The 16,982-nt window shown below is 44.5% G+C and overlaps 1 protein-coding gene across 1 annotated transcript in view; it reads left to right on the top strand.

Moving 5' to 3' along the window:
• Window positions 1-16,982, top strand: part of prkd1 (protein kinase D1) — a 241,337-nt gene that overhangs the window by 137,243 nt on the left and 87,112 nt on the right. The gene's annotated exons all lie outside the window — the stretch shown is intronic.

Below are 16,982 nucleotides of genomic sequence, written 5' to 3'. Positions count from 1 at the left end.
CTGATTAATCAACATATTGTAGTCTGTCATTTTGTGTAATTGAGGCTTTCAGGGTTTGGGAATGTAACAGATTATTCCGTTGAATAATCAGCCTGTGTTTATATGGAAAATGCAGTCGGTAAAGTGGAATCCAACCACAACAGCAGCTAAGAATGGATAAGTTCATCTTGGGCACATCAACAAACATTTTGCCCATTAACATTTTTGAAAATGGATTGGAGTAAAATAAGGAGAAGTTTGCCGATTGTTAGATAAATCTCTCTGGGAACAGGAGGCCATTCAGCCCCTCAATGCACTGGGAAATCCCTGCACAACACATAGGAACAGAGGAGGCCATTCAGCCCATCAAGCCTGTTTGATTATGACTCATTCACACTATAGTCTTTTTTGCCTATTTTTGTTTCGTGTCCTTTCATAACTTCACCTAAAATAAATCAAGGTCTCAGTCTGCAGAATTTCACTGCAGGGAACAAGTCCTGGTTTTCCAGCGGCTATTGTACGAAAAATACTTATTGCTCTCGCTCTGAGCTAATATACCTTCCCCAGGACATCATTCACTATGGCTACCCTATTGAATCTTGGCTGGGCTTTAGATTCTTGATAAGTAAGGAGATGACAGGTTATCAGAGGCAGGTTACCATCAGATCAGCTGTGATCTTATCAAATGGCAGAACAGGCTTGAGGCGCTGAGTCGCCTACTTCTTCTCCTTGTTTCACATTTGTAAGATACATTTTAGAAGGTCTAAAGCCCAAAACTGAATGTCATCCAGACAGAGTCTGACCGAGAGTCTTTTCAAGTGACATCGTCGCCAGAATTCTAGCCCCCCCGCCCCCTCTGGTCACAGAATCGGAGCGGGCCAGGGGTGGACAATGGAAATGTGCATTCCTCGCCAGGAATTTCCAATCTCGCTTGAACAAGCCATAAAATCCCGCCCAGCGTGCCTTCACTACTAAATTATATGTTTCAAATTCCATAACATTCCAATCTGACTGTTTAACAGGATCGAGGGAACATGGCCAACTTCTCCTTCACCCCATCCTTGATTAACCCCAAATAATTAACTCCACAATTCAAGTGGAAGTTGCCTGTACCCTGAGGCAAATACAATTTTGAGGGAACCATTTAATGTAAGCATTATGAAGATTCGTATTGTTGTTCCTACCTAGGGATCTCTTGGGTGGTTACATCAGGAACTTTACTGCTACCTCTGCTGAAGTCTGCCCACAGAAAGAAGATAAGAATGCACAGAATCCCTACAGAGAGAGCCTGTTTGGCCCATTCAGTCTGCACTGACTCCCTGAAAAAGCATCCCACCCAGCTCCTCCTCTCCACCCTGTGACCCCATGCACTTAGCATGGCCAATCCACCTAACTCACACATTTTCAGACTGTGGGAGAAAACCAGAGCACCCGGAGGAAACCCATGCAGACACGGGAAGAACGTGTAAACCTCACACAGACTGTGTCCCAAGCCGGGAATCGAACCCGGGTCCCTGGCGCTGCGAGGCAGCAGTGCTAATCACTGTGCTGTTCTGTTAATGGCTGATTGTACCTCAGGGAAGGGGAGGGGTGTAAGAACTGAAGCAGATGGTGAACTTTCTGACCTATGAACATTTCTGGTGTATTGTTTAGTAAATCGATTACATTTATATCCGGTGTACAGCATGACTGTAATTTAAGATTAGGAGTTATCAGCTCTAAAACTTTTGGAGCGATTCTCCCAAAAAAATTCCAAGTATCAAATTTGCATAAAAACTGGAATAAATCACTATGGTTTTTCAGCGGAAGTTTAAAAATGAATTCTCACGATCCACACTGCAGTTATCAATTCCACTGAAAATCTGGGGCTGGAGTCTCTTCATAGAATCCTACAGAGCAAAGGAGGACATTCAGCCCATCGAGTCTGCACCGACAACAATCCCACCCAGGCCATATTCCCATAATCCCATGCACTTACCCTAACTAGTCCCCCTGACACTATGGGGCAATTTAGCATGGCCAATCCACCTGACGCGTACATCCTTGGACTGTGGGAGAAAACTGATGTGTCAGTGCCAAGATCGACACATGCGCAGTAGCTCCGCACTGCCGGCCTCCAAACTGCTGACCAGCTTGATTGCTGCCAGTCCCGTGACCCCCACTCCCCATCTCACGGCCTGATTACTGACCAACTGGATGTGTCCAGGCCAGCCTCGCTCCCTCCCCCCCCCACCCACCCTGTGGACTGCCCCGAGCTTCTCCCATTTCTCCTGATCTCCCAATACACCCCCACCACCAGCCTCAACATCACCACGCACCCCCCCCCCCCCGAACAACCATGGCTTCCCCAGCAGACTGACCCCCACCCCCAATGTCCAACCCTAATCGCTGACCTCTCTCCCTCTACTCACAATCCCTATGTGGAGTGGCAGTGGGAGCCCCCCCCACCCCCACCAATCACCCCCCAGCCCTTCCCCCATTAGCTGCCACCCGCTGGGCACTGCCTAATGCCAGTGGGCAATGCAAAAGTGCCCCCTGCACATTGACACTTTGCTCCTTAGGCAGTGCCAAGAGACCCAGGCTGGCACTGCCAAGGTGGCAATGCCTGAGGGCAACCCCCTGGCACCTGATCTTCAGGGGGTCCTTGACTGCCACCCCTTCACTCCAGCAGGGTGGAGAGCTATACTGAACGCCGCTGGAGTGAAGCACTCTGGGCATGGCTGTGTGTGTTTGGGGGGGTGGGGCGGGGAGTCATTTGCGGGTCTGGAGACTACAGTTACAGACACACTGATGATGTTTCAAATATTTGGTAATGAACATTATTATAATTAATGCAGCTCTGGGGCAATTTCTGGCATTGAACTGATGATGACTGAAATCTGGCTACCAGAGACCCTCGGAAGTGATGGCACCCAGAGGTGAGCCCGCGAAACAGCCTCCACTCGAGTCTCCCGGCTCTTCTTCACACAAAGGGTTGTGAATCTGTGGAATTCCCTGCCCAGTGAAGCAGTTGAGGCTCCCTCATTGAATGTTTTTAAGACAAGGATAGATAAATTTTTGAACAGTAAAGGAATTAAGGGTTATGGTGAGCGGGCGGGTAAGTGGAGCTGAGTCCATGAAAAGATTAGCCATGATCTTATTGAATGGCGGAGCAGGCTCGAGGGGCCAGATAGCCTCCTCCTCCATCTAGTTCTTATGGTGTCTGAGAGATCCCAATCTCCAGACTTGATAGAGAGAAAAAGAGAGGCAAATCTCTCTCACAACTCAAAGCAGTATCTAATTTGAGTTCTCTGTGTGAGCTCAGCACCACCCAGACACCTGATATTATTTTGCCAATCAGCCCAATTAAGCCCTACTTAGCAAAACCCTAAGGGAGACCATTAAAAACAACAGTTCACCATTAGTTCAGATTAGAACCAACATTCCAGCAATTAGGAGCAATTATGCTGCTGCAGTTACAATAGAGGATGCTGACTAAACGTCCAATAGCACTGATAAAATGGAAGGGGCTGTTAAAAATATCCTGCGCAGAAACATGACTAAAATACATTTCTTAAAGGCCCAGTGTCACCACACCTTACACAGGTGTGGAGGGAATTGATGGAACCTATGTACCATGAAAAGTCTCCATATTTGTATTTTATGACTAGCAAGGACTTGGATTCCATCAACATGCAGCTGATCTTATCAATGTCAGATATCTGGGGAGCTGCTCTGACTCATAGAATCGTAGAACCCTACAGTGCAGAAAAAGGCCATTTGGCCCATTGAGTCTGTACCAACCACAATCCCACCCAGGCCCTACCCCATATCCACCCAGTAATCACTCTAACCTACGCATCTCAGGACACGAAGGGCCAATTTTTAGCATGGCCAATCAACCTAACCCGCACATCTTTGATTTGTGGGAGGAAACCAGAGCGCCTGGAGGAAACCCATGCAGACATGGGGAGAATGTGCAAACTCCACACAGACAGTGACCCAAGTCACGAATTGAACCCATCCCCCTGGTGCTGTGAAGCAGCAGTGCTAACCACTGTGCTACTGTGCCGCCCACATGATTCATTCATCATGTGACCATGCCATTCCATCTTCCATAACTCAAGACCATGTATCAAACTGGCTATTTGGTGGCCAGGGCTATCTCTCACACTCTACTGAAGACTTCAGTGTGACTTCCACAGACAGATGGAAGAACAGATCAAATTGAGACCCACTCAACCAAAGAGGTTGTATAGGGCAGGTATGAGGCATTTTCAAGTTTCAGTTCAGGCGTAGATAAAGCAATCTCCAAGAGTAATATCTCGTGCCATGTGCTTCATAACATTGTCATTCGGCTGGTTCGCTGGTCCCACAACCTGAAGTTAATGACCAGCAGAGGGAACGGCTGCAACCCCACACAAGGGGAGGGTTTGCAGGAAGGAGAGGAAATACAACAGGAGATTCAACAGCCAGCTGAAAAAGCAAGGGCAAGAGAACTGAGAGGCTAAAGTTTTCAAAAAATAAAGCATGAGTCAACAAATTAAAGTTACTTCCCATCTGCCTATTCTTCTCCCACTGTCCAAAACTCCTTCCAAAGGGTAAGCTTGCCATTTTCCTGACTGTCAGTAGAACAAATATACAGAAGTGAATTGATAATCCCGAATGGTCAAGTCCTGCCTGCCTTAAACACCAGAAGATGCTCAAAAATCCATTCTCTTAATCAACAAATTGTTCCCAAGTTTAGTGATGTTTCTTCAGTCAGGAGCAGCCATAGGTTCAAGGTGAGGGGCAGGAAGATTAGGGAGGATGTGAGGAGAAGTTTTTTTTACCCAGAGGGTGGTGAGGGTCTGGAATGCGCTGCCTGGGAGGGTGGTGGAGGCAGGGTGCCTCACATCCTTTACAAAGTACCTGGATGAGGACACATTCAGGGCTCTGGGCCAAGAGCTGGCGATGGGATTAGGTGGGAGTTCAGGTGTTTCAAGTGTTGGTGCAGAATCAATGGGCCAAAGGGTCTGTTCTACACTGTGTGATTCTATGATCGCTCCTAAAGGGGGAACACATCACACGTGGCTTCTTCCAATTTCCAGAACTGGTTTCAGTGCATGAGAACCTGGAAAATGGAATCAATCACTCCTGGCTGTTTCTTTGGGTGTTTGGTTTGTTTCCTGTTAGACATCAGGAGAATTCCAGTACCATCGGAAACTCCAGGTGGTTTATTTGCTGATATTCTGACAGGTGATTGGACAAGCTAAATGCAGACAGCGAGCATGGCTCTACAATGAATCAGAATGGATTAACCTGAACAGAGAGAGGCTGGAGGCAAAATACCCAATCGAAAATGATCTATCATAAACACCAGAATTAAAGTACAATCAAGATGATTGAATGTTAATAAGTTGTGAAGTCTGTCCTTGGAATCATTCCCAAACCAGACTGCACAGAACAGCAAAGGAATTCTCTTCACATGCACGGAATAGTTTGTGCTGCAAAACTGGAGTCAAGCCAGAACTTGGAACAAAGAGTGGAACTCAGGAAATAAGGCGCTGTATACAAATGTACCATATATGGAAAGGCGCTGTAACAAAAACCTCCTTATGTATAAACATGATTTGTGTCTGATTTTACATTTGTACATTTCACAGTCATGTGCAGAAAGTAGTGACAGTAACAATGAATTGTTTAAATGTTGCAGTAAAAATAACACTGTCAGAACTGGGGACACATTAGATATTTGAAATAATTTTTTACTCTCAAACCTCAAGTTTCCTCTCCGTATGTTCTAGCTTGTTTCAAATTTCATTTACTATGGGTTAGATCTGTCCCCTTAGAGAATTCCCCAGTTATCTTCTGCTGGTTGGCACTGCAGTTACAAGAGGCCACAGAATTAAGATAATATTCAGAAGGGCTTTGATTGCAGTGGTGACTATCTCGATGCCAAAATGTTGATGATCACAAGAAATATTAAAGGGGAATTAGAAAGAATAATTTCTATTGTTACTGAAGGCGTTCCATTCCTTTCAAACAATTAGAACAAACTGAAAACAAAGAATACTGAAGGTTATTAAAGGCAAATAGGAGAGAGGGATTAGCCCTTGTTCTGACTTAGGGCTGCCATATAATCGTAAAATATTCTTCTGTAAACTTAGTGATAACTTGAAATTATAAGTTGGGTGGTACGGTGGCACAATGGTTAGCGCAGCTGCTTCACAGCACCACGGACCTGAGATCAATTCCGACCTCAGGTCACTGTCTGTGTGGAGTTTGCACCTTCTCCCTGTGTCTGCGTGGGTTTCCTTTGGGTGTCCAGTTTCCTCCCACACTCCAAAGATGTGTGGGCTAGGCTGATTGGCCCTGCTAAACTGTCCCTTAGAGTCGGGGGGATTCGCAGGATAAATATGTGGGGCGATGGGGATAGGGCGGGGTGGGAGCTGGCCAGCAATCGGGAGTCAGCCGGTAATGGGTCACTGTGCACGTGCCAATCTCGGCACTGACAGATCGGCACAGACAGATCTTGGCACAGACAGATCTCGGCACTGACAGATCGGCACAGACAGATCGGCACTGACAGATCTCGGCACAGACAGATCGGCACAGACAGATCGGCACTGACAGATCTCAGCACAGACAGATCGGCACAGACAGATCTCGGCACTGACAGATCTCAGCACAGACAGATCGGCACAGACAGATCTCGGCACTGACAGATCTCAGCACAGACAGATCGGCACAGACAGATCTCGGCACTGACAGATCTCGGCACAGACAGATCTCGGCACAGACAGATCTCGGCACAGACAGATCTCGGCACTGACAGATCTCGGCACTGACAGATCGGCACAGACAGATCTCGGCACAGACAGATCTCGGCACAGACAGATCGGCACAGACAGATCAGCACAGACAGATCTCGGCACAGACAGATCTCGGCACTGACAGATCGGCACTGACAGATCGGCACAGACAGATCGGCACAGACAGATCTCGGCACAGACAGATCTCGGCACAGACAGATCGGCATAGACAGATCGGCACTGACAGATCGGCACAGACAGATCGGCACAGACAGATCTCGGCACAGACAGATCTCGGCACAGACAGATCGGCACAGACAGATCGGCACTGACAGATCGGCACTGACAGATCTCGGCACGGACAGATCGGCACGGACAGATCTCGGCACGGACAGATCGGCACTGACAGATCGGCACGGACAGATCGGCACTGACAGATCTCGGCACTGACAGATCTCGGCACAGACAGATCGGCACAGACAGATCTCGGCACTGACAGATCTCGGCACAGACAGATCTCGGCACAGACAGATCTCGGCACTGACAGATCTCGGCACAGACAGATCTCGGCACAGACAGATCTCGGCACTGACAGATCGGCACAGACAGATCTCGGCACTGACAGATCGGCACTGACAGATCTCAGCACGGACAGATCTCGGCACGGACAGATCTCGGCACGGACAGATCTCGGCACTGACAGATCTCGGCACGGACAGATCTCGGCACGGACAGATCTCGGCACAGACAGATCTCGGCACAGACAGATCTCGGCACAGACAGATTGGCACAGACAGATCTCGGCACAGACAGATCTCGGCACTGACAGATCTCGGCACTGACAGATCTCGGCACGGACAGATCTCGGCACGGACAGACCTCGGCACGGACAGATCTCGGCACAGACAGATCGGCACTGACAGATTTCGGCACTGACAGATCTCGGCACAGACAGATCTCGGCACTGACAGATTCCTCTCTGAACTCCCACCGAAAAACAGCATGAATTACTCCAGTTTTCATGCAAATTCAACACTTTGAATTGTTTTTGGGAGAATTCCATCCGAGACCAGCCATGATCATATTGAATGGTGGGTCAGGCTCACGGGGCTCAATGACCTACTCCTGCTCCTATTTTATATGTTTAATATGTCTGCCTATTTCACCAGGCTGTATCCTCCCAAACTCTGAAACTCTCCTCCTCGTTGTTTACTGAGATTTCCCAGCCCTGATTCCGATTCTCAAATCCAGCTCATTAACATATCTGCAATCTTCCTTATCCACCACTAATGTGCTGAATCAAACCCGTCGGCAATGGTGAGAATAATTACTCCAATGAATTTCCTCCACAAAGTTCACTGACATCAAGGTGTGGAAGTTTCTGGCAGAATTTTCACTCGTTCATCACCATTTTGAGGAAGCTGACACCCTGGTGGATCTGCCTTGTGCCTGTCCCCGGTGTCACCCCAGTCCAACGCTGGCACCTCTACGCCTGGACCGGTGACAGAGTTGGGAAGCTGCTACAGTGATGTATTTAACCAGTGAAAACACATGTAACTGGTTAATCTTTTATATGAAATGTTCATCCTATACCCCCTCTTTCCCCAGAAACATTTGTTTGGGCATGGTTTTAATCCTCTGTTACTCATTTTATAATGGTGCGTTTCACAACACTGACTGTAAAAATATTCCCAATTTAACAATAATTTTGAATAAAAATGAATAATGTGAGTTTTAACACCCTCTTTAATAATGATCAGAAGATGGCCCGAGGCTGATTATGGGAATTGCCGGCAATTTTCCTTTTGTTTGTGCGGAGCGTCAGACAATGTGTGAAAAATCAGTCACTTATTTTTCGTCTGCTCGGCTTTTGTGTACAGGATGATTAGAAACTTGCCACACTGACATCTAGTGACAGGAATCGATGCTACAAGAACATTCTTCATAATGGGAGAGAGGTGTGAATTGAATGTACTGTCACATTTCAACATAAAATATAGCATTTCCATGGTAGTTACAACTTGTTAATAGCAGCTCTGATAACAGATTTAATTTGTTGAATGCTTTTTCATCTACAAACAGTCCCACATTTTGCTTACAATTCTCCGTGCGCAGCCTTGGAAATTAAAATGAATTATTGATAATATTCTAGAATGAAGAATTCAGTGTTGTAAACACGAGGATCTTGTCTCAGATTTTTATATTTCAGTGTTTGCTGCAGAAATTAATTTTCACCTAAATGTCAAACTTGGTAAATAACGTTGGGGCCATTATGTAATTCAGTTGTTTAATACCAGTGAATTATTTTGTAATGTGCACATTAGGTTGATTAGCCATGCTAAATTACTTCTTAGTGTCAGAGGGATTAGAAGGGGAAATATGCAGGCAGGAGCCTAGGTGGGATTGTGAAACTAAAAGAGAAAATGCTTTGAATTGAGCTAATTTGAATTGAATTGAGAATTGACCTTTGGATTGGAGCTTTGACAAAGGATCATCTGGACTCAAAACATCAGCTCTTTTCTCTCCTTACAGATGCTGCCAGACCTTGTGAGAATTTCCAGCATTTTCCCTTTTGGTTTCAGATTCCAGCATCCGCAGTAATTTGCTTTTATCCTGAGTGGGATTGTTGTCAGTGCAGGCTTGATGGGCTGAATGGCCTCCTTCTGCACTGTCAGGATTCTATGAGCCTATGAAAAAGAAATGGCTGCAATTGTATTCCGTAACCTCAGCATTTTAATCTGATATTTATGAATATTGTATGGAAATCTGCGTTGATTCTTCCAGTTTACAGTGAGGATGTCGGTCGGGTCTGAATGTACATGGTAACCCTGAAACAATTCTATTTGCTCAGTCAGTCATTCAGATTCAACACGAAGACCTCTTTGTGCTTTTGCAGTAGATCTGATTTCCATGTACATCAACACATCTGTTTTCACTGGTACTGACTGTCTGCGTCAACAAACAGCTTACTCCATTTACACTAAACACACAAGATAAAAGTCTTTGTAAGTGCGGAGCATTTCTTTGAGGTGTTACATTTTAACTGGCATGCACATATAAACATTTGCTGTCTCTCCACGTCATTAAGCAGCTTCAAAAGAGGCAATATCAATCCAAAGAACTGAATATCGTGGAAAACACTTTCAGTTTGTTTTCTGTCTTTTATTTTCCATCACACAGACAATGGTGACATTTTTTGTCATAAAAACACTAAGAATGTATAATAATCAGACTGCACAACAGTCAGCCTGATCCAAATATCAATTCAAAATACCATTAAGAAGTGTAACTTGTTAGAATTCACCTGCAAGTGAAAGCAAAATGTCTCGGAGCGGTAAAGATGGGTGCAGAAACATTGGGAAAAGAATTAATGGGAGACGCTGATGTAAAGTTATCGAGTAAATGTTCTCACAATGTTTCTGAAGATGGGAAGGAGTGATGAGAGGCCAAAGAGCTTCCCCAAGGTTTCCAAAAGTGACCGGAAAAATACCCTCAAAGATGGAAATAGTGAGTTAGTGTGACCAGTATTCTAGTGTAAAAATAGATGTTCTTGATGTGAAGGAATACACCTTGTCAGTGGGTCAGATTTGAGGTGTTGGATCAGCTCAAGTTCAAAGTTTATTTATTAGTGTTATAAGTAGGCTTACATTAACACTACAATGAAGTTACTGTGAAAATCCCCTAGTCAGCACACTCTGGCACCCGTTCAGGGACACTGAGGGAGAATTTACCATGGCCAATGCACCTAACCAGCACGTCTTTCAGACTGGGAGAAAACCGAAGCACCCAGCCAACACACCATTTGTTTCCCCCACTGCTTGTTGTACCTGCATGTCTGCTTTCAGTGACTGGTGTACAAGGACACCCAGGTCTTTTTGTGCATCAACATTTTCCAACCTATCACCATTTGGATAATTCTCTGCCATCTTGTTTCTCTGTCCAAAGTGGATAATTTCACATTTGTCCATATTTAACTGCACCTGCCATGCTTTTGCCCCCAATTCAACTTGTCTAAATGACCTCAAAGCCTCTTTCTTCCCTCACTATGCTGCATCAGCCGAATATTTGTCCATTCAATCAACTTGTCTGAATTACCTCGAAGACTCTTAACACTTTCTTCACCACTCATCAGGGTTTATACTTTCAGCAAACTTGGAAATATTATATTTGGTTCCCTCATCCAAATAATTAATGTATATTGTGGATAGCTGGGGCCCCAGCACTGATCCCTGCAGGAGGCCATTAGTCATTGAAACATATGGAATAGGAGCAGGAGTTATTCATTATGATCATCCAGTTCAGTATCCTGTTCCCACCTTCTCCTCACCTCCTACAGTGCTGATGGAGGCCATTCTGCACTGACCACGATCCCACCCAGGCCCTTACCCATAACCCCACATATTTACCCTGCTAATCCCCCTGTTCCCAGAGTCAAGCTAACATGGCCAATCCACCTAACCTGTACATCTTTGGAGTGTAGGAGGAAACCGGAGCACCCGGATGAAACACACACACACATGCACACACAGGGAGAACATGCAAACTCCACACAGACAGTGACCTGAGGCCAGAATTGAACCACGGTCCCTGGCGCTGTGAGATAACTGTGCTAACCACTGTGCCACCATGCTGCCCCCTTGATCCCTTTAGCCGCAAGAGCTATATTTAACTCCTTCTGAAAACTTACAACTTCTTGGCCTCAATTACTTTCTATGGGAGTGAATTTCACAGGCTAACATTTCTCTGGGGGCAGAACTTTTTCCTCATCTTAGTCCCGAACCATATCCTTAGACTGTGACCCCTGGTTCTAGACTCTCCCATCATCGGGAACACCCTTTCTGCATCTGCCTTGTCTGATCAGTTGGAATGCAGTAGGTTTCCAAGAGATCCCCCCTCATTCTTCTGAACTCCAGTGAATATAATCCTAACTGACTCAATCTCCGCTCATACGTCAGCCCGCCATTCCTGGAATCAGTCTGGTAAACCTTCTCTGCGCTCTCTCTGTAGCACGAATGTTTAGTTTTCTCATCGAAATCATTAATATACATTGTTCTGATCCCTGCAATAGCCGATTAGTCACCACCTGCCACTTTGAAACACACCCACTTATTTCTACTCACTTTTCCTGTCAGCGATTCAATTCTTAATCTAAACCATTATATTGCCTCCAATCCCATATGCTTTCATTTTGTGGGACATAGATTGTACATACAGATAGAAGTTTAAACGTCATAAAGAAAACTGTAGAAAAACTGGACTCAATGGGAATGACTGGTTGGAGTCACCCCTGGCACAGAGGAAGAAAGCTGTGATGGTTGGAGGTCAGTCATCTTAGTTCCAGGACATTTCTGAGGAGTCCCTCGTGGTAGTGTGCAAGACCCAACTATCTTCAGCTGCTTACAGTCATAGAGTTTACAGAGTGGAAACAGGCCCTTTGGCCCAACTTGTCTTCTTTTTAAACCCCTAAGCTAATCCCAATTGCCCGTATTTGGCCCATATCCCTCTATACCCATCATACCCATGTAACTATCTAAATACTTTTTAAAAGACAAAATTGTCCCCGCCTCTACTACTACCTCTGGCAGCTTGTTCCAGACACTCACCACCCTCTGAGTGAAAAAATTGCCCCTCTGGACACTTTTGTATCTCTCCCCTCTCACCTTAAACCTATGCCCTCTAGTTTTAGACTCCCCTACCTTTGGGAAAAGATATTGATTATCTAGCTGATCTGTGCCCCTCATTATTTTATAGACCTCTATGAGATCACCCCTCTACACTCCAGAGAAAAAAGTCCCAGTCTATCCAGTCTCTCTTTATAACTCAATCCATCAAGTCCCAGTAGCATCCTAATAAATCTTACCTGCACTCTTTCTAGTTTAATAATATCCTTTCTATAATAGGATAACCAGAACTGTACACAGTATTCCAAGTGTGGCCTTACCAATGTCTTATACAACTTAACAAGAAATAGGAGCAGGGGTAGGCCATCTAGCCCTTCAAGCCTGCCCCACCATTCAATAAGATCATGGCTGATCTGAAGTGGATCAGTTCCACTTTCCCTTTATTAATCAAGATCTTGTCCAGCTCTGTCTTAAAGACACTCAATGACCTGTCTTCCACAGCCTTCTGCGGCAAGGAGTTCCACACATTCCCCACTCTCTGGCTGAAGAAATCCCTCCCCATCTCTGTTTTAAAGGATCGTCCCTTTACCCTGAGGTTGTGCCCTCTCTGGTTCCAGTTTTTCCTACTAGTGGAAACATCCTCTCCACGTCCACTCTATCCAGGCCTCACAATATCCTGTAAGTTTCAATAAGATCCCCCCTCATCCTTCTGAACTGCAATGAGTAAAGATCCAGAGACCTCAACCATACTGATCACACTTTGTAACAATAATTTAATCCTAATGTTGTGATAATTATATCGAGATCACCCTCATTTTCACCAGCCTCATCACAGTTTGATTTTCCTCAATCATGTTCACTAACCCCAATTATTCAGCTGTTAATTAAATCACAAATTTCAATCAAAATTATTGACTTAATTGTATTTTGGAAAGTGAATATTGGTTGAATGCACTGGAAATGCCAGTGTCAGGGTTCGAGGTGGTTGACTTTCAACTGCCGTCTCTTAGCTTCATCAGGCTGGGATGGTTCTCAAAGATCCACTTTCTCAGGATAACTGGGATGGACAGTAAAGATGTTTGACTTTAACCTGGTGAACTTTAACCTGGTGAACTTTATACTGGTGAACTTTAACCTGGTGTTGTGAGACGTCTTAATGGGCAGTAAATGCCAGATTCTGCCACAACTCAACATGTGAGGATTGAATTAATGGAAAAAGCAGGATCACAGGCAAAATGTGGGATGAAAATTCCAATGTGTCAATGTGTAGTTTATAGGAGTCCACATTTACACGCTGCACATTCTGAAAGGAGGTTATTTTGCAGACTGTATTTGCCACGGAAAGATTCAATAACATTTTTAACCCTTGGTTCCTGTTGTTACCAAGAGCGCTATACTTTTCCAAATATTTTAATTATTATTGGGTTTATCTTTGTAACAGATGCAGCAGAATACATGCTAAATTCTATTAGACATTATCATATTGCTAAACATGGATGTTCAGGTGCTGCCATTGGGCGCTTTGAGTTATTTCAGGTGGAAACTCCTGCCCACAGTCTGCCTAGCTATGGTGATATCACACATTCTGGTGGCGTGGTCAGTTAAATAATGTTTGTGGGAAGGTGAGGGAGTCGATAGCAAAACCAGTTCTGGGCCACGCACTCTGCCGATCTAGCGAATCATAAGAACAGCTCCTTGTTGCTCTTACAAAGACCAAAGAACAGTACAGCACAGGAACAGGCCCTTCAACCCACTAAGCCTATACTGGTGCCTTATCTATGACTGTTCCATTACTAAGTCTTGGAGTTCACATGAGATACTGTGTGGCACATAACCTCCTCTCCCTGGGGGCATCCCTTAGGCCTTGAGGTGATGACAACTGGTGGAGCATTCAGTGAAGCCAAGCTTTCTTTAGCCATGTTCCCTGTGACAGGGCAATGTGGACAAGGTAGGGTTGAAGCTACACTTGCTTCCTCCATTGGACATTCCCAGTGCAGCAAGAGGGAACACTGGCTCTAGATGTGAATTCACAACCCAAAAAGGAGTGGAATTTCTTCAGTGTTTTCATTTTTTTGCATGCTGTTGAATTAGACATATTTATGTGCATATTGAAGTATTTTCCCAGCCTATTTGTTCTGCAATCATGTAACTGTCTTTATGCTAAAGAGCAAGAGGAGAGGAGTTGGGAACAGGGGCGTGAGAAATGGCTGTGGTACAGTCTAAGATTCAAGTTCGGGGAGGAGAGGAATGCTGCTCCTGAACGTGTTGTTCTTATGCTGCTGCTTGAACATCTTTGGCAGCAGAATATGGAAGTGACAGCAGGAGGAGGGGGATGGGGAACGCCACCTCAAGTACTGCATTATGTTAGTATGCAGCAGCACAGACCCTTTGTTTGTCCAGAACTCCTTCATGCCGAACACAGCCTGAAACTCCCTCTGCCACCACCAATTTGGAGAGGTCGAGAAAATTAACGTTTATCACCGCGGTTCCTGAACTTGTAAACAATGCTGCTGGTTCACATCATTGTTTTCTCCACTTGTAGCACAACAGGATCAAAACCTCGCCCTGGAACTTTGTGCAATTATTATTGGCTGACAAATACAGAACAAAGCAATGTTACAAAATTGCCGTCTCCTTTTTGATGTTATGGAGCAGAGCCGTGTGCCACAAGTATCTCTTGTTCAGGTGTCTCTCAGCTCTTTTCTAGCTTCTTTGTTCAAATGTCTACAAGCCATAATTCAAATAAATTGGTCCACATTAAACGCCCCCTTTCCTTTTGCAAAATAAAGCATTTTATAATTCATTGTGTCAGGAAAAACTATTACCAAAGGGAGTCTGTCCTAAAGAACTAAATACCGTTCAACCTGCAGAAGGTGACTACAATTCAACCCACCCCACCCACTGACACACTTTCTCCAATCATTTCATACCCTGTTAGTGTTAACAAAATCCATCTGCAGCACCCACTAAAATATATTAAATTAAACCCACTTTCCTGCCAGAAAGATCAGTATTTTAGTTATTTCTTTGATGAAATGTTATCAAAAGACCTTTGGCAGCATTTTGCTGTGTTTATATTTTTCCATCCACTCTGGAAGCTGAACTAATTTCCAGAGAAGTGGGGCCCTCTTTCGAGGTCAACTAGAGGAAAGTATTCATATTTCTGGTAGGAGGAAGATGCCTTGAGTGTGATTCCCCTTATCTAGTGCTGCAGCAGAACGTTCTGGTATCATCATATAGCTCGGGTGCTGAAAGAGGAGAGATTATAACTAACTGTGCGTCAGACTTTAATATTAGTTCTTATATTTATTATATCCTAAATTCTGGAGGATATTCAGTGTTATCGCACTAGGAATTTTGCTTTTGCTGTCACTGAAAATCCTGAGCAAATTGCATTACAGAAGCAGAGATCCCAGAACCAAGAATCATCTTCAGGTGAAGCAGGTTTAGAAACAGATACTGGGGGATTGGTGAATCAGGAATTCTAAATGTAGTCAGTTCTCATTTCAAAATTAGACATTCTCCTCTTATTTAGTTTAATCCTTCCATTTTATATTCTGATTTATTGTTACATAACAAAATATGAGGTTCCCTTTGACATTCAATGGCATGACCACCAACATGTCCCCCCACCCAGGGGGGTCGGAAGTGGGGGGGGGTGCGGAATCATGAATGACTAGAACTCAACTGAATCAGTCATTACCAGGCCATAGCTGATGGAACAGGTTAGCTGCCACATATTCTGTGGTAAGTGGCTCATCCCCTGACTCCCAAAGTCTTGCCGTCACCTATCCTAAAAAGGGACTGAGGATTAAAAAACTCAATTGTAACAATGTTCACAGACCACACAGAACAAAGCAACCTGCATTCTTGGTGCTCCAGCTACCACCTTAAACATTCACTTCCTCCAGGACTGGTGTAGAACCATCGAGAGAACCCTGGTGGACCGTGATTGTGGTGTGTGGGATCTACAATATGCTGTGCAGCAACTTGTCAAGCTTCTTTGTGACACCTCCCCATGCATGTTTTAACTAATTTTAAAGAAAAATATGCCAATTGAACAGGTCTACAAGATGTCATTCACTGAGGAAAAATCTGTTTTGCTGCATTGTCTAACCTTTTCCTGGTTTTGACAGCACCGTTGGACTTTACTAAACTCAGAGTAAAAGGGCAGCAGCATATACATTATTGTTCAAAATCATTTCTTTGTTGTAACTGAGCTCACATATTTTCCATCTGTCAGATTTTCTTTCAAATTGGAGCTTTTGAACAATTACACCCAGAATTTATATTAAATGCCATCAACCCTGATCACCACAGGGACAGTAATCCAACTGGTTCAGTTTTGACAAAGGGTCATCTAGACTCAAACGTCAGCTCTTTTCTCTCCTTACAGATGCTGCCAGACCCGCTGAGATTTTCCAGCATTTTCTCTGCTGGGAACCCAACTGATTAATTTTGTAAATACTCCAATTTACTAAAAACTTGTTAGTTAATTTAGAAAAATGCTTGCTTTTTTAAAATTTCTTGACATCACGTTCTGCTACAGTGGATGAGGAAGCAGCTACAAAGCTTTTATAAAGCAGATTATGTCAGCAAGTTAACGTAT

Source organism: Carcharhinus amblyrhynchos, chromosome 14, assembly GCF_965287045.1.
Source record: "Carcharhinus amblyrhynchos chromosome 14, sCarAmb.v2.hapA, whole genome shotgun sequence".
NCBI classification, from domain to species: Eukaryota; Metazoa; Chordata; class Chondrichthyes; order Carcharhiniformes; family Carcharhinidae; genus Carcharhinus; species Carcharhinus amblyrhynchos.
This window is presented reverse-complemented; position numbering and strand designations above follow the sequence as displayed.